Consider the following 24375-nt stretch of genomic DNA (forward strand, 5'->3'; position numbering starts at 1 on the left):
TCAAACAACTTCCTGAAGCTCACATTACTATTAAAAGCTGGAAGCTGAGTCTGATGCCAGTCTGACTCCAAAGCCAGTGTTTTTAACCATGAATGACCTGTCTCTAATTTCATTCTTTTTTTTACTCTTTACGTGTATCAGAATGCAATTACATTTTGAAGTCTTGTGTGTCTTGATGTTGAAGACATATTGGCTTAGAAGAGGTAATCAAGTTTCCCATAGCAGTAAATGAAAATAAAGAAGGGCACTTATCCCATATTTCTAATAGAATAAGTCACTTTCAATAGTTTTTTTTTTTTTTTTTAATTCTTGGAGTCAGAATTAAGAAATCTGTGTTTTTGTTTTTGTTTTTGTTTTTCTGAGACGGAGTCTCGCTCTGTGGCCCAGGCTAGGGTGCAGTGGTGCGATCTCCCTTCACTGCAAGCTCTGCCTCCCAGGTTCACGCCATTCTCCTGCCTCAGCCTCCCGAGTAGCTGGGACTACGGGTGCCCACCACCACGCCCAGCTAATTTTTTGTATTTTTTTTTAGTTGAGACGGGTTTCACCATGTTAGCCAGGATGGTCTCGATCTCCTGACCTCGTGATCCACCCGCCTCGCCCTCCCAAAGTGCTGGGATTACAGGCGTGAGCCACCGCGCCTGGCCAGAAATCTGTGTTTAAGTATGGTTCTGCAAATCACTTAACTCCATTAAGATCAACTTCTCATCTATAAAATGGAGCCAATAATAATGTTTATCCCAGAGGTGGTTTCCAAGGTTACGCACATGTAAAAGTGATTTGCATATTAAGGTCGATAACAGCAGTCCCAACCGTTTTGGGCACCAGGAACCGGTTTCATGGAAGACAATTTTTCCATGGATGGTGGGGTGATGGGGGATGGGAGGGGAATGGAAGGATGGGTAGGAGGGGAAAGGGGATGGTTTCAGGATGAAACTGTTTCACCTCAGATCATCAGGCATTAGATTTTTATAAGGAGCACACAACCTAGATTTCTCACATGTACAGTTCACAATAGGGTTCATGATCCTATGAGAATCTAATGCTGCCGCTGATCTGACAGGAGGCAGAGCTTGGGCCGTAATGCTCACTTGCCAATTACCTCCTGCTGTGTGGCCCAGTTCCTAACAGGGCCGGTCTGTGGCAGCCGGGGTGGAGACCCCTGCCTTATGGGACTAGTGTTTTGGAAGAAACATCCCTGGTCTATAAAATACTAGTCTTTCTTCTCTAGTCATATATAACTATGTAGAGGCATACTTAGCTCTGCCCCCTTAGTTTTATTACTGTAACATGCTTTGCTTAACAAACCAGTTGGTTAACTATTTAAGGAAAGCATCATCATTCTGGCATAGGAAGGATTCAAAACCCAAGTCTAATTTTGGCGTTTGGTTCCTAGGCTTCTTATAAACTCTCATCTACTTGGTCTTAGTCAGAAGTGCACATGACTACTATCTGCGATGCAGATTTGAAAGAGAGAACAGTAGCATTTATCAGCATCTCCTTTACTCACAGGATCAGAACATGAAGAACACAATACTTTAGTTGTTATATCCATCAACATTAGAATTAAATTGGAAGTTACTATTTAGATTTTGCCAGTGCAACTCCTACTTATCAGTCTTAAACTTAAAAAACAAAATCCTTCAAGTTTTCTTTGTAAAAACCATAGCTTTTAAAGCTTATTTTATATTAAATTATTAAATTATAAAATAAAACCCAAAGCATGTATCACATTTTCACTTCAAATAATATAATTTACACATTTTAAACCTGAGCTCCCAAGGCCATAAGCTAAATCTGAAGTCAAAACTTTCTAAAAAAAAAAAAAAAAAATTCATGTTAATCATTCTCACAGAGTTCTGAAATTTTTGCCGTAGACCCTTTATCTTTTTCCTTCCCTACAAGTGCCTGGTGGCTTCTCTTCTACGAGGACTTTTTGCAGTAGAAACAAGGTCATGTCTTTCTCTTATTATTTGCTTTTGTGTTGCCGCCAGTTTTAGGAACTTATTTAGAAATTTCCAGTACATGGACTATGTTTACCAAAACTTGTAAATATTTGTAAACCTGTGTTCTCTAAACGGTTGTAACAATTATTGCTACATGGTCCATTTAGCAATGAATCATGGTCTGCCCTGTGACACATTTTCTCTTTTGACTTGAGCCATTATTTCAACATCTCATCGCTATTTAATTTTTTTTTTTTTTTTTTTTTTGAGACAGAGTCTTGCTCTGTCACCCAGGCTGGAGTGCAGTGGTGTCATCTCGGCTCACTGCAACCTCCACCTCCCAGGTTCAAGTGATTCTCTTGCCTCTGCCTCCCAAGTAGCTGGGACTGCAGGTGTGAGCCACCATGCCAAGCTAATTTTTTGTATTTTTAGTAGAGATGGAGTTTCACCGTGTTGACTTGGATGGTCTCAATCTCTTGACCTTGTGATCTGCCCGCCTCGGCCTCCCAAAGTGCTGGGATTACAGGCATGAGCCACTGTGCCTGGCCTCATTGCTATTTAATTTTACATGAATGTGTCTTGTTTTCTCCAACTGCATTTCAGGGTCTTTAAAGTCCGGTCCACTTGTTAATTTTTAATTTAAAAAAAATAAGAAAATAATTTTTGCAGAGACAGAATCCTGCTATGTTGTCTAAGCTGGTCTTGAACTCCTGGCCTCAAGCGATCCTCTGGCCTCCACTGCACCCAGCCCCCCTTGCTTATTTTTGAATTCCACAGCATGGAGCAGAATTCCTGACAATAGCAGGGTCTTTGGTTACCAGACTTGAGTTTCAAATCCAGCTCTATTCTTTACTATTTGTGTGACCGTGATCAGTTTAGTTACCTTCATGAGCCTTTTTCTTCATTTGGAATGGGAATGATAATTCTACCCTGTGTGGTTACAATTGAATTATATGATTGTATGGCAGGCCTGGCTGCAGCATCGCACGGTTCCAGGGCCGCCATCCATGCAGACCACGATGTGCGTGGCACTGCCTGGCTAGGGGGTCTGGTACATATTAGGCACTCAATAGAGGGCAGTTATTGCTATCACTGAATCCCATTCATTTGATTAACCAAGCTTAAAGAAGACATGCCCGGCAGAGGCAAAGTTGAACCACATGTAAGTCATTGGCAGGGAAAGAGCTACCTTTGGCTCAAGGCCTCGTGAAGCTACACAGATTCAAATTCTCCTTAGGGACAAGTCAGCTATTTTGTGAAGCTGTAACAGCAATTGTGTCAGTAAATCCTTTTAAATAAACAGTTCTAATCTCTGTCCTATGGTAGAAAGGTTGGAAGGTGAGAAAGAAATGAGCTACCATGTTATTCTGATCCTCTGACCCTTGGATTCTCTTCTCCAGTCTGTCTTTGTGAGTGGACAGATGTCAGCTGGTACTACCCAGCAAAGATAGACACAAGCTTACAGTGAGTTTGGGCATTTTCAGATATTTTGAAATGTGAGGGCATCCAGATTCTGAATCCAATTTTTATCGTTAGCCATTGGTTTTAGTTTATAACAGCAAAAAAGAATATAGTTTGGATGGGATGAAAGAAGGAAACAGAAGTGTTAGAAACAAAATGCTTGTTCCTCGGTGCTGCAAAGAAATAGCACTTGAACACAAATTTAATTTTCTCAGCAAGGCAATTTTTACTTCTATAGAAGGGTACGACTCACAAATGGAGTAATGGCAAGAGCATACCTGAACAAGGGAGGGGAAGGGGTTCTTATTCCTGACACAGGTAGCCCCTACTGCTGTGTCATTCCTCTGTTGGCTACGGTTGGACTGCACAGTCTAAGCTAATTCCAAATGGCTATTTTAAAGAGAGCAGGGGTATGAGCCAGAGTGGCAGTGTCAGTAGTTTGGTAGGAAGGATGGTTAGGAACAGGTAATTAAAGGTGACTTAGGTCAGAGCAGGTAACCAGGGGTGACTCAGGCAGGTCAAAGGAGGTGACTGGGATGAGTCAGGATGGAGCTGGTGACCAGGGGAACAGATGTGAACTACTGATTAAAACTGGTGAAAAAGGTTGTTTACTGAAACCGCGAGGAAGTTAAACTTTATTTTTTATTAATTAATTAATTTATTTATTTTTTGAGACGGAGTCTTACTCTTTCGCCCAGGCCTGACTTCAGTGGCACTATCTCGGCTCACTGCAAGCTCTGCCTCCTGGGTTCACGCCATTCTCCTGCCTCAGCCTCCCAAGTAGCTGGGACTACAGGCACCTGCCACCACGCCCAGGTAATTTTTTGTATTTTTAGTAGAGACGGGGTTTCACCGTGTTAGCCAGGATGGTCTCGATCTCCCGACCTCGTGATCCGCCCGCCTCGGCCTCCCAAAGTGCTGGGATTACAGGCGTGAGCCACGGTGCCCGGCCTAAACTTTAAAATGGGGGACAAAAAACTGAACATACTGACATACTGATTCTTTGAAGAGAAATCTAGAACTCACTGTATCCAACAGAAGAACTTAAGGCCTGGTGAATGAAGTATCTGAACCTCCAGGTAGATTTTTAGTAAGCACTGAGCCTATGATGGGTACTGGTTTAAAGCCCTAAGGATGGTCTTAGTTTAGTTGAAGAAAAGGAAAGAAGATGTCCTTGAATCATTATTCAGGGTCAAGGAATGAGAGGTGTTGGTGAAACAGGCAGAGAGGGGACGTGATATTAGATTAATGTCACATCATTGCATCCTATGGAAGGACCTGAAATGTTGTTAGGCAGTTGCTAAGGGCAAATTACAGGAAAAATATTAACTGGTTAATAGAATCATGTAGTGATAATAGAGAGCTGAAGGCACTTTCAGAGATGATCCGGCCCAGCTCTCTCTCTGCAGGCAAGGGAATGTCTAAATCATCCAGGACAGATATTGTTGACATCTCAAAAAGCTCATTCAGCATAAAGAGTCCTCCACATTTTGGGGTAGCCCATCTGATTATTTTATCATCAGAAGGTTAAAAAAATCTCATCCTTACCCAATCTAAAACTCAGATTGGTTAGGTTTTTATTTTTTTTTTTACAAAACCAACCACAAACTGGTGCTTGAGATGATGGTGTCTTGTAAATGAACAACAAAGAGCAGGGACCACTCGACCTTCTTACTGCATGCTTTCTTTGTCTCAGAGAACCAGTGAGGTTCATTCGCTCCACAAAAATTTATCAAGTACCAAGCTCTGTGATAGGAGCTAAGGATGAAGGAATGAATAAAACGGAATCCCTGCCCTCAATCCATTTTAGTCTAGTGGGATGGGAGCAGACAAGTAGAGAGGTAATATTTGCCAGGTAATGTGTTAACTGTAATAACGTTTTTTATAAACATGAGAGTATTTATCAAATGCTGGGAATTGAGGACTAAGCTCTGATTTTTTTCTTATCTTAGCCAAATTCCTATCTAAGGGGTCTGGAGAGGCATGCCCTACAAACCATAAATTCTCATCAGATGGGTTTTATTTAAGCCTATATATCGTGACTTACTTTCCAATCTGACTCTTGCATAACATTACGTGACAAACAAGAAAATAAAAATATTTTACCCCAAAACATGTTTCTTTCCTGTATTTTGAAATGGCCCTGCAAAGCTGTCCTTTGTGGCGGATAATTTGCATCTGTAGAGAAACTCTATTAACATAGCTAGATCTTTTTCTTCCAGGCCCTCCCAATCCTGAAGAGGTTAACTGAGAGTCTAGCACCTTTTAAAGGTCTGAATAGGAAACGTTTGTCTTCTGTTGTCTCTAAGGGCAGCCACTACGAGACTTCAAAAGAACCTTGGTCTCCAGAATCTAAACCTGAACGTGAAATTGACCTATGGCCTGGAAGCCTGCCCTGCCCCCCGAGTTGTCCCGCTGTTCTGGACCAAGCCAATGTATTTCTTAATGTATCTGATTGATGTCTCATGACTTCCTGACCACCGTGGGCACTTGTTCTCAGGATCTCCTGATGGATGTGCCACAGGCCACGGTCACTCATATTTGGCTCAGAATAAATCTTTTCAAATATTTTACAGCTTGACTCTTTTCAGCGACAATAATTGTGCTAAGTGCTTCAGGCATATTATCCCATTCATTCTCACAACTCCCTTGTCACTGTCAGGCCGCTGAGCCCAAGCTAAGCCATCATATCCCTTGTGACCTGCACGTATGCATCCAGATGGCCTGAAGCATATGAAGAATCACAAAAGAAGTGAAAAAGGCTGGTTCTTGCCTTAACTGATGACATTTCACCATTGTGATTTGTTCCTGCTCCACCTTAACTGAGTGATTAACCTTGTGATATTCCTTCTCCTGGCTCAGAACCTCCCCCACTGAGCACCTTGTGACCCCCGCCCCTGCCCGCAAGAGAACAATCCCCTTTGACTGTAATTTTCCACTACTCACCCAGATCCTATAAAAGTGCCCCATCCCTATCTCCCTTCACTGACTCTTTTCGGACTCAGCCCGCCTGCACCCAGGTGAAATAAACAGCCCTGTTGCTCACACAAAGCCTGTTTGGTGGTCTCTTCACACAGACGTGTGTGACAGTCACAAACTTATAATTGCAAAACAACCTGTTGAGTGCAACCTTTTCTTTCTGGTTGGAACTTATTTTTTTGTAGTTTTGGTTTTTTTGTTTGTTTGTTTGTTTATTTTGGTCTGGTTATTTTTTATTTATATTTGCTTTTCTTGTTGCCTTTTTCAGTTTTATTTCTGTGGTTGAAACTTTATGGCACATTCTAAATTCTTCCTGGCAATGGCTTAGTGTGAATTTATGATCAGTCCTGCTAGTTTTGCTTGTTAGATGTAAAGGAAATTTTTGAGGCTTTAGAAATCCCTTTTCTCTCTCAAATTTATAGGCTTTCAAGACTGTTGTTTCTATGGGTTTCAAAATCCTATGCTGGCAGTCAAAAACTTTCTTTCTCTTTGCATTTCTGCAGTAATTCTAATTCTCCCTGAGGCAGATGGAATCCTCTGGTTGAAGAGGGGAAATGTCATATGCAAGCAAGTGAGGAAGAAAAAAGAAAGAGGACATGTTTTAACATATCATCTCTCTTTTACAAAATAAATGGACACACACAGATACTTACACAGTTATTGACTCTAGGAGTCACTGCACATTCTCATACAAAGATATTACATCTTAACTAGAGATAATTCTTAAACTTGCAAAATATAGATTACTTCTAATCGCATCATGTCAGGCATCAATGTACTGGGTAAGGTTTTTTTTTCCCCCTGTAATTTTTTCTACTTTGTTGAACACATTGAGCTAAAAAATCCTATATGAAGTTGTTCCTTTATGTAAATTAGTTAATTTTCAATAAAATTACAACTTTTGTAAAATATTAACAGGCACTTTTGTCTCTTCTGCATTTCTGCATTGGACTCCCCGCATATCTATACCACACATATGTATGATTATTGTTCTCTAAAGCTGTAATTACGCTGATAATAATGATCCCGAATGATCGTAAAGATTGTCTCTGATTACATTTAACAGCAAATACAAAGACACTGTTTTTCCTTCTTGGGTATATTTAATGGCAAATGGTATGAACGATCCAGACAGCTGTAATGGCTGATTTGGAAAGTCTGTTTCCTGAATAGGGTAGAAATTCACCACTGGGGAAAGAAATGCTTCCCCCTTACTTTTATTGTGTTACTGACCCATCACATACGCTCAGGCTTCCAAGCTGAGAACATGCCAAACTATTAACCAAAATAATACGTCTGGCTCCCAAAGCTCACATTTTGTGTAAACGCAAATGTAATCCCGAGGTGTATTAGTTAGCAAGATGGCCGTCTGGTGGGACACTTGGTGTCATGTACCCTTCCCGCTCCATGGCTTGGAATGGAATTTGTGCTGGCCGTTAAAGTTCCTGAGTGCATTTCCCTCTGAGCTTGGATAGAGGGTAAGAGGGCCAAATGGAAACATCTTCTTTCAGGTTCTTTGGAAATACACTCATTGATCTCTCTCAATCTTTGGTGGGATTTTCTTTCTTCCTGGATGAACAGGAACAACTCTGGGAGCCACTTGCAGTGACATGATGCAGCTGTGTGTATGCCTGGATGCCTTAGAGAATGTGTCAGGGAGAGAACAGTTAGGCAGTACCTCTCTTCCTCCTGAAGTACAGAATGTATGCGTATATATACATTTCTCTCTGCTTCTCTGTGCCCTTTTTGTCTTTCTCTGTTTATCATTCTCCCCTTCTCTCATCCTCTCCCTCGTCCCCTCCCCCGACACCTGATAACCATGTTACAGGATGGAGTAGGATGGAGTGAAAATATGTTTGCTCTCCAGGCAGCATGAGAAACAGCAGATGTACTACAGGGTGTGGGAGGAGAGTTTCAGCGCACAGTGCATTGTACAAAGAATGCATAGGGGAGGTTAATTGTTATTATCATTACTATTTATTAAAATGTAACAGTGCAGACTGTATCATCATTGATCTGGTGACTTAATATTTCAATTGGACAAGCAGGCAGTTTTAGACCTGAAATATTAAGCACCTAAAAAGACATTAAAAACATTATTCACAGTCCCAAAGAAAAGCAATAACAAAAAATGTTTCATTTTCCCTCTGATTATTCCTGGATTTGTTCTCTTTTCTTTGATGGAAAATGATGGTGCTACCTACAATTAGACTGCCTGACTCTGAGTAGTGCTGCAAAACTCTGTTAGCTATCTATTTGGATTCTTGAGGCCCTAGGAGCCTTCGGTCCTGTTGGTGTGAATTGTATTAGGAAGAGAAGAGAGATAAAAGATGGAAATGGAGATCTGTCTGTCTACCCATCTATCTATCCGTCTATCTATCTATCTATCTATCTATCTATCTATCTATCTATCTATCTATCAATCATCTATCTGCAAGGAGAAAGAGAGACTGAAGAGAATGCAGGGTGATAGAAAGGGAGAAAAGGGATTGAAATCATTGTTAAAAGGAATGAGAAGGTACAGCTCTACCAGTCTATAGCGTAATTCCATTTTGGCCAGGTAATCACCATGCTAACACCAGGCTACAACTTTTCTCCTGAAGCACAAAAGGAAATGAAGACTTGACAAGCACTGCAAGGCTGTGAGTTAGGAAACAGGAAACAAGATGCTCCTGCTGCTGTTGGAGCCTTGAGTTGTTCCTGAAATGTGACTGTGGCATCCCCTGAGAACAAGGCATGATGCAGAATTGCACAATCTAGGTGCCCGTATTTCAGCTGGCAAAGCTCCCACCTCTGCCTCAGACTCCTTGTCCTGCCACACAGGCTCCAGACAGTGACACTAAAACATTGCTCTGTATGGTAATTTGTCTGAAAAATAGCTTTAGAACTGTACCAGCTTTACGGCTCAACAATTGGAGCATTTAGGTGAAATTTGGAACCCAGCCATTAAGAGAACTGCTAGGGAAAAACATGACAGTAAAATCAAATTTCAAATCAGCATCACTTACCATATGGGAAACTGCAAATTCAGCAAAAGGGAAAGCAATGCTGAAATTCACCTTCAAAGCTAAATATTGTTCCTTAGACCAATTTCAACCTCGAATTCATTTGAATTTCCTTTATGTCTGGTTACATCTGAAGTGAAGTAATTAGCAATAGGCTTGTGAGATTTTTCTTTCCTTATGGAATTTTTTTTTCAGAGAGACAATGATCACTTATGAGGTTGTATTTGTCACAGGAATGGCAAAGACTAAAGTGATTCCCAACATTTTTTAGCATGAGCCACCTTTTTTGTTTTCCTAGCAAGTTTAACTTTATTGAGTTTAACTTCATGAAGTTAGCATACTAATTAATTTTAATTACTAAAGTTAACCCAATGTAAATACATGTTTATTTAATATGCCATCAATTTAAACACAGCTTTTATGAGACATAATTTTATATATCACAAAGTGCAATTACTATGAAGAATGGCTTTAGAGTTAGTTCCAGTTACTCCTGACTAAGCCAGGTGTTGCCTAGAAAATCATATTTGCCTTGGCCCTGTTTCTTCTATTCTTTTTATCCAGCCAATACCAGGACATTTGCTGATCTTCCATATTATTCCTTATCACATCATATCTAGAGTGGCCCTTTCTTAACAGCAAACCTTTGAGATAACCCCACATGTAATGGTTACTGAAATTACTTGTTGGCCGAGGAAACGTATATATGTATAAAACTACTGTGAAGTCAGGAATGCTTTTCTTCTTTTTTTGTTTTTTGTTTGGTTTGTTTGTTTTTTGAGATGCAGTCTCGCTGTGTCGCCAGGCTGGAGTGCAGTGGCGCGATCTTGGCTCACTGCAACCTCCATCTCTCAGGTTCAACCGATTCTCCTGCCTCAGCTTCCTGAGTAACTACAGACGCCGGCCACCATGCCCGGCTAATTTTGTATTTTTAGTAGAGACAGGGTTTCACCATGTTAGCCAGGATGGTCCCGATCTCCTGACCTCGTGATCCACCCGCCTCTGGCCTCCCAAAGTGCTGGGATTACAGGCGTGAGCCACCACGCCTGGCCCTTATTTGTTTGTTTGAGATGAGTTTCACTCTTTTGCCCAGGTGGGAGTGATGTGGTGTGATCTCGCCTCACTGCAACCTCCACACCTCCCCGCACCGCACCCTCCTCACTGCCCCGCCCTTCAAGTGATTCTCCTGCCTCAGCCTCCGCCTCAGCCTCGCCAGTAGCTGGGATTATAGGCGCCCACCACCACGCCAGGCTAATTTTTGTATTTTTAGTAGAGAAAAGCCCCGTAGGCTTTTTCCTCTTTAGAGACAGGGTTTTGCCATTTTGGCCAGGCTGGTCTCGAACTTCTGACCTCAGATGATCCACCTGCCTCGGCATCCCAAAGTGCTGGGATTACAGGTATGAGCCACTACACACGTCCTAGGAATGCTTTACTTGATCACAACAATGATACATATTTGAAAGCAGTGGGAAATATATGGGTGAGATATATCGCTCGGCCTAGTGATAATGATTGGGGGGAGCATGTAGATTCACAGAACACTTTATAGTAATGCCAGGCCCCAGAAGGTAACCACTCCTGCAGGAGTTTGAGGAAGAAGATCAGTTTTCGCTGGATGCCTAGGGAAGATTCCACTGGTGAAACTGCATTTGAACTTGGTGTTATCAGCTCTCTCTGTTCCTAAACTTTGCAGTATAAGAATGTAGCTGAAGGGCCGGGCGCAGTGGCTCACGCCTGTAATCCCAGCACTTTGGGAGGCCGTGGCCAGTGGATCGCCAGAGGTCAGGAGATTGAGACCATCCTGGCTAACACGGTGAAACCCCTTCTCTACTAAAAATACAAAAAGTTAGCCGGGCGTTGTGGCGGGCACCTGTAGGCCCAGCTACTCGGGAGGCTGAGGCAGGAGAATGGCGTGAACCCGGGAGGCGGAGCTTGCAGTGAGCCGAGATCACGCCACTGCACTCCAGCCTGGATGACAGAGCAAGACTCCGTCTCAAAAACAAAACAAAAACAAAAACAAAAAACTGGCAGGGCGTGGTGTTGGGTATCTTTAATCCCAGTTACTCGCGAGGCTGAGGCAGGAGAATCACTTGAATCCAGGAGGCAGAAAACAAAACGAAACAAAACAAAAAATCAAAAAAGAATGTCTCTGAAGGCTTCACACTGTCAGATTGCCAGGCAGTGACTGGGAGCTGGTGCTGCTCTCAGTATAGCTGCTATTGGGAAAAGGATAGTTGTTCTACTGATCAAATGTGACTCTAGTTGGTATTTGAATTTGAGGGACATAGGAACGTCTCCCTCAGGAATTCTTCCTCAACCGCGTTTCCTCCCCACCCGCCTCCCTGCACAGGCTTTCTCCTCTTTAAGGCAGACCTCATCCCCCTATTATATTATGAGCTCTCTAGAGGACAGAGCAGAATCTTTCTGCACAGAAGAACGTCTTATGGAAGTTGGGAGTGGTTAGAAGAAACCACAGCCATTTCCCACCCACCCCATTCCTTTCAATGGCAAAAACAATAATTACTTTTGCACCAATCTAATATTTATATTTAGCCTAATAGAAAGATCTAGTTAGAGAGATATATATATATATATAGAAAACGTGTTGCTCAGAATAAGATGGAGCTCTTTGAGTCTAGATAACCGTGGATGCCTTGGGGTCACTGAGGAGCTTCCAGCATCCAAGCCGGCTCCATGTGATACTGTTGGTTGGTACATGCTTGACTCAACTGAACTGTTTCAATTTCTTGCCTTGGAAATGGAAATTTGGACCTGAAGGCAGAGAGTCTGGGAGTTTTCAGAGCTGAGTCACATTGACGGCAGTTTTCTAAAGAAGAGGATCATGTACTTTAATCCATCTCTCAATTCCACGGGCTACTCCAGTATCTTTCCAATGACATCTCACTCCGTTTTTCCTTAAGTTAGCCAGATGTAGCTTTTGTTATTTGGTCCCCCAAAAACCTTAATTATTAAGTAAGTCTTTAGGACAGGGGAGTGGACTATCCTCTTTTGGACTGTAAATCAAATCCACTGAGAATTTTAAGGATTCTTAAAAATAAGAGTTGCAGCCCACATATGCCTTAGGAGGTTGTGAGATTTGGACTATCCCAGTGAGAATCTGAATAAATAGTTACACAGTCTAAGACCAACCTTGTGTTTTCTTAGAGGTGGGTGGGGAATGGCTGTGCTTTCTTCTAACCACTCCCAACTTCCATAAGACCTTCTTCTGTGTAGAAAGTTCCCACTGTGTCCTTGTGGAGAGCTTATTTAATGACTTGGCATCATGAAACTTGACCAGGCTTATCTGGCTTAATGCCATTTTTACAGTGAGACAGTGCTTCTTGTTTCCTCCCTTAACCATCGGGGCTGGTTTTAGGAGGAATGAGTAAACAAAATAAATAAGTGCTCTATTTAAAGCACTAATTTTATGTCGGTAAATGTAAGAAATTAAAAAAAATTGTTTTAAGTGTATAGTTGCCAGGCATGTTGGCTCATGCCTATAATCCTAGCACTTTGGGAAAGCTGAATTGAGAGGACTGCTTGAGCTCAGGAGTTCGAGACCATCCTGGACAACATAACAAAACCCCGTCTATATAAAAAATACAAAAATTAGCCAGGTGTGGTGGTACATGCCTGTGGTCCCAGCTACTCAAGAGGCTGAGGTAGGAGGATCGCTTGAGCCTGGGAGGTGGAGGTTGCAGTGAGCTGAGATCACGCCACTGCACTCTAACCTAGGTGACAGAGTGAGACCCTGTCTCAAAAAAAAGTGTACAGTTGCAAGTATATTTTAAAGATATCTATATAGCAAAAATTTTTAAAAAGTATTTATGTAAGAAAACTTGAAATACATGACAGTGCTAATAGCCATTGAAGAACTGGTGGTGTTACAGATGCTGTCTTCCCCACCATTTCCTGTTTTTCACACTTTCATAATGTGGTGTCATTATGCCTATAAGGATTTTTGAAAGTATAGGACTCAGGGAGAAAACATAAATACAACTAGTCTACTTTATGATGACAAATCAAAGAGAGAGAGAGAAGAAGCAGCAGGGGTAGGAGTGGGATAAGGAGAGATAGAGAGAAAAGGAGAAAAGTGGAATTAGATATTCTCAAGTATTGCCAGATTGTCACAGAAAAAAAAACCCTGGTATAACTGTATTGAAAAATTTTAAACTTGGACATTTTTGTCTTGAAGTAGTAGAGGATTTTTGTGCTTATTTTCAGTTTATGAATGAGTGGTGTTTGTGTCAGCATCTTAAACAATGGAATAAAAACAAATGTATTCTTTTTTTGTTCAGTGTGTTTGAAATGCCAGATACCTTCAGGGATGAAGTGGCTGCTTCTCAGAGAACTGCTCCAGGTTTTAGGTTGCAGGGTTATTTGGCAGAGGTGCCCACTTTCTTTATTTGTCTAAGACAGAATTAGGTCACACAAACAACAAAGATATATAAAAGAAACCCCCTTCTAGGTTCAAAAGGAAGTCAGAAAAAAATTGGTATAAATAAGAATTCTCTTTTTAAGCACTTTAAAGTCTCCCTTTTTCAACCTTCCTCTTTTTTTTTTTTTTTGGCAGGGTCTTGCTCTGTCACCCAGGCTAGAGTATTGTAGCACAATCCTGGCTCACTGCAACCTCCGCCTCCCAGGTTCAAGCAATTCTCCTGCCTCAGCCTCTGAGTAGCTGAGATTACAGGCCTGCACCACCACACCTGGCTAATTTTTGTATTTTTAGTAGAGACAGGGTTTCACCATATTGCCCAGGCTGGTCTCAAACTCCTGACCACAGGTGATCCACCCACCTCGGCCCCCAAAAGTGCTGGGATTACAGGCATGAGCCACCATGCCCAGCTCTGTTTTAGACTTTTAATGTAAATATATTGTCTTGGGAAATGTTTTAATTAGAAATTTTAAAAATATTCAGCACATATAATGTACCACGGTTGTTACATATTTTGTTGACTAAATCAATACCTTCCTGGACATGGTGTGCACAGGTGTTCACATATCAATTGCAAAAGGGCTTCAAAGCATACAAGAAACAATTAACCAGCTTAATTCAATAGGAGTTGGAAATGGATTGGCTTTTACAAATTATCTCGACCAGCACCTTCCAGTACAACTTTTTGAGATGATGGAAATGCTCTATCTCTGTATTGCCAATGCAGTAGCCACTAGCTTTATGTAAGTAATTGAAATGTAGCTGGTGTGACTGAGGAACTAAATGTTTAATTTAACTTAATTTCCATTAAATAGCCACACATGGCCAGTGCTGTGTTGACAGCACAGATCTAGACCATCATGTTTATTTGGCAGATAAGGAAATCAAGAGAGAGGCTGAGAAGCTCAAGACAGTGGGCCAATATAGCATTAATAGTTTCAACCAATTTTCATGAAGGAGAGATTAGGGAAAAGAAGGAAGACAAATAAATTGGGTACGTTAGTGTTCTTTTTTTTTTTCTTGGAGACGGAGTTTTGCTCTTGTTGCCCAGGCTGAAGTGCAATGGCGTGTTCTTGGCTCACCGCAACCTCCGTCTCCTGGGTTCAAGTGATTCTCCTGCCTCGGCCTCCGGAGTAGCTGGGATTACAGGCACGCACCACCATGCCTGGCTAATTTTTGTATATTTAGTAGAGACGGGGTTTCTCCATGTTGGTCAGGCTGGTCTCGAACTCCTGACCTCAGGTGATCCACCCGCCTTAGCCTCCCAAAGTGCTAGGATTACAGGCATGAGCCACCGCGCCTGGCCGACGGGTACGTTAGTGTTCTGAGACTGTTCCCTTATTCAACTTTTATTTTAAATCTCTTGAGATGCCTAGAAACCACCCACCTTGTAGGGGTGATGTGTAAGATGTGTAAGATTACCCAAATTGATTTCACCCCTCAAATCCACTCTGATTCTTACACTAATACATTTAGAAAGCACTTCATAATTTTCAAGTCATGTTCATCTCTACAGTTTTCTCACATTTGCTGTTTTCAACATCCATGTCAGGTTGGAAGAGAAAATATCATCCCTACCCTATATCTGAGGTTCCAACAGGTCAAATGAGTAGCACAGGTTCATGTGACTAGCAAGTGCAGCTGCTGGGGAAGGTTTTGACTCTTAGTTCAGCCTCTTTCTGTTACACCCGGTTGCCCTTTATCTAAGTCCCTGAGAAGTGTTAAGACTTGGGAACCTGCGTTAGTATTAGGGGCAAATTAGGAAAGCCCCACAGAGCAGAAGCGTCTTCCACAAAACATCCTCTGGCAGAAGTCTAGTGGAAGTATAAACTCCAGAATCAAGGAGATATGGGACTGGTAACAGTCTGTCGAACGTACTACAAGTATAATTTGGGCAAGTTACTTAGCCTCTTTTAAACATCATTTTCCTTGTTGGTAAAATGAGGATAATAATGGTACCTAAAAGACTTGTGCAGATTAAATTAAATAATTCAAGTAAAGTGCTTTGTGCAGTACTTGTTAGCTATAATTATGAATATTAATATAGAAAGAATTAAGTTATGTTTTGATTGCTTCCTGGGCCTATTTCTAGATTCAGAACCAGGAAACAGCAACTTTGGTCTTGGCATACTTTAGAATGCTGCTGAGTCTTTTAGCCTTGTCACCAAATTCTTTCCTTCCTCTACAATTCCCTATTCTCTTTCTCCCACTACCATACCATCAAGAAAATGGAATTGAGTTTCCACCCCGGAAATCTCTCCTTTGTGGCTGTAAATGTTGTGGGGCTCTAGGGAAAGAGTGAGGCACACAGGCTTTTAGAACCATTGATTGGCCTCCTGATGTCCATAGCATCGTGGGAACAACAGTATGAAGCTGCGTGCCCAGTTCAAAGGAGTGTATTTTGAAAGTTTTCTAAAATTAAACCTTTTCTCTCCATGAAAAGATTTTTTTTTTTCTCACAGTCCTCCTATCCTTATCACTATAAAAATTGAGCCACTTTCTGGCTATGTGATGCTCAGGGTCAGGTTCCAGCCCCAGCTGAGGGCTGAGGGGAGTGGGTGGACATGGGGCAGGGAGCTGGAAGAACACTCGAGAGACAGCAGGTAGATGAGACATGGCTTTATTCAGCAGCAGTTTTCATTAACAGCTTTCTCACACTAGCTCTCTCACACTGTCTGCCCTGTCTCAGTTGCTTAGTTCAGCAGCTCCCACACACACAGCTACACCGCCGGCCCTCCCTTGCCTTCAGGGTCAGCAGCTTAACTCCTTCTCTCTCTGGGCACAAGTGAGCTGAGCTGTGTCCTGGCTCCCTCCTGTCTATCTACAAAGACAGACCCCTCTGGCTCTCTCTCTCTTTCTCTGGGTGCCAGTACACCTGTACAGTGTCAGCAGGACAATTATACCTTTTGCAAACAATACTGGCTTAGAGCAAGGGATGGCCTTCCCATGTTATGGCTACATAGCTGTGATAACAAGTGGAGTTCTACGCGTGCGTTCTAAACTCGCAAGTCACGCAGGATATAAACATCCTATCTTGGCCTGTCCTTGAACAAATGACAGCCGTGTTCCTTACAGGCCATTATTAAAAAGTCAGAAAATAACAGATGCTGGTGAGGTTGCAGAAAAAAAGGAACACTTACACACTATTGGTGGGAATGTAAATTAGTTCAGCCATTGTGGAAGACAGTGTGGCGATTCCTCAGAGACCTAAAAACAGAAATACCATTCCTCCCAGCAATCCCATTAACAGGAATATACCCAAAGGAATATAAATCATTCTATCATAAAGACATGTGCACATGTATCTTCATTGCAGCAATATTCACAAGAAAAGAGACATATATTCAACCTAAATGCCCATCAACAGTAGATTGGATAAAGAAAATGTGGTACATATACATCACGGAATACTATGCAGCTATAAAAAAGAACAAGATCTTGTCCTTTGCAGGAACATGGATGGAGCTGGAGGCCTTTATCCTTAGCAAACTAAGGCAGAAACAGAAAACCAAATACTGCATGTTCTCACTTATAAGTGGGAGCTAAATGATGAGAACACATGGACACATAGAGGGGAACAATAGACACTGGGGCCTATTGGAGGGTGGAGGGTGGGAGGAGGGAGAGGATTAGGAAAAATAACTAATGGGCACTAGGCTTAATACCTGGGTGACAAAATAGTCTGCACAACAAATCCCCCTGGCACAAGTGTACTTCTGAACTTAAAAATAATTTTTGTTTTAATTGAGCCATTTTCAAAATGAATAGGAGAAATAAGCCTGAACATAAAGCCTGTCTCTAATTCAGAAGTTGTATCCAATAAGCTTCTCTTCTCCTTCTCTAGCCGTCCTGTGACCTACAGCTCTTCCATAAGCTTTGGAATGTTCATGATGGATCCAAGAAATCTTGGTATCAAGGGTATCATTTGGATCCATATGTTTTTTCCCTAATGATCAAGCCCTAGTATGACAGAAAAACACCAAAATCACATAAATCCTACACACGAAATAGAAGAAAATTGAAGACATTATTCTAAGTTAAAATAGAATGCAAATGATAACCAGTTACCCTATCTGGTGAGACAAAATACACAACACTGGAAAACTATAAAAGTACCATCCAGGGAAATAAATCTTTGCTCTGTAATTTGGGTGAACATAGCTCATCCTAAATCCATTAATTACCATCCTTTTAAAAGCACTCCAAATCAATATGTTCTGCCCTTGGAGATTATTCAGATGAGCAGAACGGTTGTAAAATACTTCTTTGGCTAATATGGATGATGACCAGAGAAGGTTGTAGTATCATTAGGGCCCCAATCTCAACAGAACATAACAAATATTTCATAATTACTGTGATGAGTGATATGCCATCTTCTCCATTCTGATCAGAGATTGTATTTTTGTTCTTGTTAAAAATTTGTATCACAGCAGGAGTGTGAATAGATAACCTATAAAGCGATTTTAGCAATCTGGAAAAAATATGATGGTTAAAGCCTGGCACTGACATAACTAAGATGACACTTTTCATCTCCACACAGGCCAATTAAATAAAAAGTCTACTTCACATTTATAGGCTGGGCCCCCAACTGGGACCAGGCTTTTAAGCATTGTGCATCACAGGACATAAAACGCTGGGGCTACAGAATGTTTATGGTTCATACTGCCTGTCACAATTACTGGAAAAAGCAACACGAAGAGCTTGGACTTATATTTGAAGGACAGTCCATTATTAATATGGTGAGAAAGCTCTAGAACTAGGTTTAAGCTTTTGCGGCTCACCAACTATGTGACCTTGAGCCTGTGAACTATGGTTTTGCCCATGAGGAAGACAGACATAATAACAGCTTTTCTTCTGTTATCACAACGTAATTGTGGGAAATACACAAAAGAATGAATGAGAAATCTTGTTGTAATGGTAAAGTGCTCAGACAAGTAGAAGATAATATTTATAGCTTAAATGCTGAGATTTAAAAAAATAGTTACTGTTGTGTGTTTGTTGTGTCTTCTTCCTGGGGTAGCTTTAAAAAATGTGGCCTGCATTTCTGTTAGGATGGCATTTAGACCTCCACTTCATCAAAGTCAGGAAGAAACTTTCATAGGTTCTTCTTCCTTACTGAAATAGAAATCCCCCCAGTGGCACGTTATCATCACAAAATACTGTTATGATAAATGGCCATGAAGCAAAGTTGATAGCCACTTCAAAATTATCCTTCCACATAAATTACATTAAAAACAACATTGTGTAACACCTGTAAGAAAGGCTACCTTCAAGAGAAGTTATTTTTAGTTGAAAGGGTGGAAAGGAAAAAGACGGCACATGCCAGTGCCTCCTGATGAGCTGTAAAACACCCACAAAAAACAGGGGTGAGGCCGGGCATGGTGGCTCACGCCTGTAATCCCAGCACTTTGGGAGGCCGAGACGGGTGGATCACCAGAGGTCAAAAGTTTGAGACCAACCTGGCCAACATGGTGAAACCCTGTCTCTACGAAAAATACAAAACTTAGTCAGGTGTGGTAGTGCACGCCTGTAATCCCAGCTACTCTGGAGGCAGAGGCAGGAGAATCACTTGAACCTGGGAGGTGGAGGTTGCAGTGAGCCGAGATTGCGCCACTGCACTCCAGCCTGGGTGACAGAGTGAGACTCCGTCTCAAAAAAACAAAACCAAAACCAAAAACAAAACCCAAAAAACCAGGGGCGAGCACATTGCTTTGATTTCTGTTTTACACCCATCCTGAGTTGTAAATATTAAAATCACAAACACAGAAATGCTCTTAATTTTCTTTTATCTCCTTCCATTAAATTAAGCTTTAGTTTGAAAATCACACAAGATCTCAGATATTGCCTCTAAAAATTAAGTGGGGTGCAGAGAGAAGCACTTCAGTTAGAGTGACCTGGGGGAGGGAGGGTTGGGGTGGGGGGCGTCTTCTTGGATCTATACCTTAAATATTGGCACTGTTGAAATCCTCAACAATTTAAATACTGAGGGGAAAATGCCACACGTAGTGAGAAATAAAGGATATAAAACACTTGGGCCAGTGATTGATAACAGAAAAAGGAGAGAAATCTCAGTCAACTGGGACAGTTAGCTCAAAACCAGGCTGGGTTGGTGCTAAGCCACAAAGACTAATCTTTGCAGGGCTCCTGGGTACCGAGTTGGAGGATCAGCCTCCAGGCCATAAGAAATTCTGCTCTGGGGAGGAGAATCAGATAAGTGAGGCCAAGTAGAGAGACAGCTTTCTACTCCTCTAAGGATTTGTGCCAAATATATTCTCCTCGGGCCTTTAAACAAAAATCTCTAGTTTCTTCAGATAAAATGCACAGTCACTGCACAAACTGCTGATATGAGGAAAAGAACAGGAGTAGTCTTTTTGCTGAGGGAGGCTGTCCTCCTTTGGGGAAAACTTCGATTTTGATCCATTTCTCATGAGAGGGAAAGAACACTTACCTATTTTTTTTTCTAGATTCTGTGCTCATTAGCTCTTTTATAGCTTTCACTCAAACATGGACTTAGCCTCTAGAGCCTGAGGAAACATAAATAAAGAGAATCTCAATATATTTTATTTATTTATTTTGTTTTTTGTTTTTACTTTTTGAGAAGGGGTCTTGCTCTGTTGCCCAGGCTGGAGTGCAGTAGCACAATCTTGGCTCACTGTAACCTCCCCCTCCCAGGCTCAAGTGAACCTCCCACCTCAGCCTCCTGAGTAGCTGGGACTACAGGCACATGCCACCACATTTGGCTAATTTTTTGTATTTTTGGTAGAGACAGGGTTTCACCATGTTGATCAGGCTGGTCTCAAACTCCTGAGGTCAAGCCATCCTCCTGCCTCGGTCTCTCAGAATGTAAGCCACAACACCAGGCCTGAGAATCTCAACATATTTTAAATAAGGTTCTTTTACTTGGGGTGGGTATTAAAAATATTAATAGAGAAGCACGTATGTATATACAAATATATATGCATATGTAGGAAAATACATATATAGGATGCATGCAAATGTCTGCTAACACCAAATGCCCTTCAAATGCCAGGAAACTATCACATGAATGAAAGAAAAGAGGTGGTAACAAGTGTTGGTTTGGGCTAGATTTTGCCTTAGAAAGTCAAGAAGAGACTGAATCAGATTCCGCACAAACCATGCCTATTTAAAATGCTCAAATATTTAGAATCCAAAATAATTCAGACTGGGCCTACAGAAACAAATTAGTGGAACTGAAGGTGATTTATTGAAACATTCTTTTTCTCTCTATGAAAGGCAAATAAATCTCAGGACCCTCAAATCACTCGGCCAAGGGAAAAGTGAAGCTGGGGTCTGTGTCATGCAAACCCGCCTCCCATCTTATTCCTAAGTAAGATAGCTACAAAGATAAAAAAGCCACATACCTCCCTCACAATTGGCCCACAAGGAAATTCCTTGTGAGCCTCAAGCTCTTTATCCTGAAATTATTCTGTTGAATTTCACCCTGGCAATGTAAACTGATAACTTATCTTCACCTCCCCGGACAGAAAGTCATCCCTATGAGGTTCACCTGAGACATATGCATATCTGATGGCTTCCTCTGTCCTGTTGTTTAAGTAAAAATGCAGATTCACTGAGCCAGACTAAATTGTGTTTTCAGTGAAAGGCTGATCAAGGACTCAAAAGAATGCAACCTTTTGTCTCTTTTGTCTAGCCTGTGTGGCCTGGAAACCACTATCCCACTCTTCAAATTGTCCCTCCTTTCTGGACTGAACCAAAGCAATGTACATCTTACACATACACATATTGATTGATGTCTCATGTCTCCCTGTCTCCCTAGAATGTACAGAAGCATGCTGCACCCCAGCCACCGTGGGTACATGTTGCCAGGACCTCCTGAGGTTGTGACATGGGTATGCCCTTCACTTTTCTAAACAAACTTTCTAGATTGATCGAGACCCGTCTCAGATTCCAGATATTTTGGGTTCATGTCTCTAAAGCTCAGTTGCTATTTTTCTTGTGAACTGGGCTTCATTCATTAAACACATACTCATTAACTGTTTACTAAGCACCAGGCCCTGTACTCGTTGCTGGAGCTCAACAGTCATCAAGAGATCACAGCTGCTGCCCCAGGAAGTTGTAATCTCTCCGAGGAGGTAAATAGTATGTAAATAAATTCATAATAATGATTTAAGCATAGTTAAGAAATTATTTCATTTTAATTAATCACCTCTTTAAAGGCCCTAGGCCAGGCACGGTGGCTCATGCCTGTAATCCCAGCACCCTGGGAGGCCGAGGCGGGCCAATCACGAGGTCAGAAGATCGAGGCCATCCTGGCTAACACGGTGAAACCCCATCTCTATTAAAAATACAAAAAAATTAGCCGGGCGTGGTGGTGGGCGCCTGTAGTCCCAGCTACTTGGGAGGCTGAGGCAGGAGAATGGCATGAACCCGGGAGGCAGAGCTTGCAGTGAGCCAAGATCGTGCCACTGCACTCCAGCTTGGGCAGCAGAGCAAGACTCTGTCTCAAAAACAAAAAAATTAAAAATTAAAATAATAATAATAAAATAAAGGCCCCAGCTTCCGATATAGTCACATTTTCAGGTACTGGAGGTTAGAGCTTCAGCATATGAATTTTGGGGGAACACAGTTCAACCCATAACACTTCCTGATCCTAGTATATAGTTTTGATCCTGAGAGGCGATGATTGGAATTCAGAGAATCCATAGACTGCTGGTTGGGGGACGAGGGCTACCTTCCACCTGCACCTGCTCCCAGAGCTCAGTGGTGCAATGAGCAGGGCGCCATAGGAACTTTTAATGTTCTGCATTTCCTTTCTGTTGTTTCCTAATATTCGACAGAAATAAGAGACCTGAGCTTTAATCTTGCTCTGAAAGAGAGAGATAAACATGGCATGCTACAAGAATTCATAAGAGAAAGATATTACTTGTATTCGGTGGGTCACAGAAGCTCTGCCTAAGAGGTGACATTGTTGATGGGCCTTGGAGAATGGGCAGCAGGTGGATGTGAAGAAATTAGAGCATCAGAAGCAAGACAAAGGCGTGGATGCAGGAGCATGGCTTGTGAATGGAGGTTATTCCTTATGAATCTATTGCACATGAGGCATTTGGTATGTTATAACTTTGAATTTCCCCAGAACCTGTGTGAGATATGCTAAATAGGAATTTACACCGTTTATTCTTTTCGACAGTGAGGATACAAAAGCTTAGAGAGGTTGAAAAGCTCTTAAGAGACAGTGAAAGGATTGAACACACCTGTCGGACTTCAGTGTTCTACCCACCAACAGGCACTTGTGTTTCCTATTGCTGTGCTAATAAGTGATGACATACTTAGAGGTTTAAAACAACACAAATATATGATCTCACAGTTCTTTAGGTCAGAAGTCTGGGTGGGCGTGATTGATTTTCCTGCTCTGGGTCTCACAAAGCTGATCAAGGCGTTGACAGAGTGAGGCCCTGTCTAAAAAAAAGAACAAAAAAAAACTGATACAACAAAATGTACTTCATACCCACCAGGTTGACAAAAATGTTCAAGTTGGACAATAAGTGTGGGCAAGGATGTGGACCAATATGAACTTTCATCTGCTGCTGGTAGGAAACATAAACAGGTGTAACACCTTTGGAAAACCATTTGCAAAGTCTGCAACAGTACAGTGGTCTACTAAAGTTGACACTGTGACTCAGAAAGTCCACTCAAAGGTCAGGACCAGCTACATTGTTTGTGGGGAAAGTCGCTTATTAAAAAATTAAGATTTTGGCCGGGCGCAGTGGCTCACTCCTGTAATCCCAGCATTTTGGGAGGTTGAGGCAGGCAGATCACCTGAGGTCAGGAGTTCGAGACCAGCCTGGCCAACATGGTGAAACCCCGTCTCTACTAAAAATACAAAAATTAGCTGGGTATGGCCGGGCACGACGGCTCACGCCTATAATCCCAGCACTTTGGGAGGCCAAGGCGGGCAGATCACGAGGTCAGGAGATGGAGACCATCCTGGCTAACACAGTGAAACCCCATCTCTACTAAAAAAAAATACAAAAAACTAGCCGGACATGGTGGCAGACGCCTGTAGTCCCAGCTACTCAGGAGGCTGAGGGAGGAGAATGACGTGAACCTGGGAGGCAGAGCTTGCAGTGAGCTGAGATCGCGCCACTGCACTCCAGCCTGGGCGACAGAGCAAGACTCTGTCTCAAAAATAAAAATTAAAAAAAAAATAGCCGGGTGTGGTGGTGGGCGCCTGTAGTCCCAGCTACTCAGGAGGCTGAGGCAGGAGAATCACTTGAACCCTGGAGGTGGAGGTTGCAGTGAGCCAAGATTGCGCCACTGCACTCCAGCCTGGGTGACAGAGCGAGACTGTCTCAAATAAATAAATAAATAAATAAATAAAATTAAATTAAATTAAGATTTCAAGAAAGAGACAGTAGAGTTCCAAAGCATAGGGTCCTTCTAAGCATGGGGAGCCTATATGTCTGTACAGGTTTCATAGCATCAGCTGGTCCTGCCTAGATATTTACCTTAGAGAAACTCTTGGGTCGTACAGTCCAGGGTCCATACAAGAATGTTCAGATCAGGACTGTTG

At 42.0% G+C, this 24375-nt stretch overlaps 1 long non-coding RNA gene across 1 annotated transcript in view; it reads right to left on the reverse strand.

Annotated features, from left to right (window-relative positions):
• Positions 1-4069: 4069 nt before the first annotated feature.
• Positions 4070-24375, reverse strand: part of LOC129035013 (uncharacterized) — a 57791-nt gene continuing 37485 nt past the window's right edge. Inside the window, exons 3-5 of the long non-coding RNA XR_008502070.1 lie at positions 20272-20347; positions 9392-9518; positions 4070-8022 (exon numbers count right to left, since the gene is read on the reverse strand). This is a non-coding gene — a long non-coding RNA (uncharacterized LOC129035013). The remainder of the gene's footprint in view (positions 8023-9391; positions 9519-20271; positions 20348-24375) is intronic.

This window comes from Pongo pygmaeus, chromosome 3, assembly GCF_028885625.2.
Source record: "Pongo pygmaeus isolate AG05252 chromosome 3, NHGRI_mPonPyg2-v2.0_pri, whole genome shotgun sequence".
In the NCBI taxonomy this organism is placed as follows: Eukaryota; Metazoa; Chordata; class Mammalia; order Primates; family Hominidae; genus Pongo; species Pongo pygmaeus.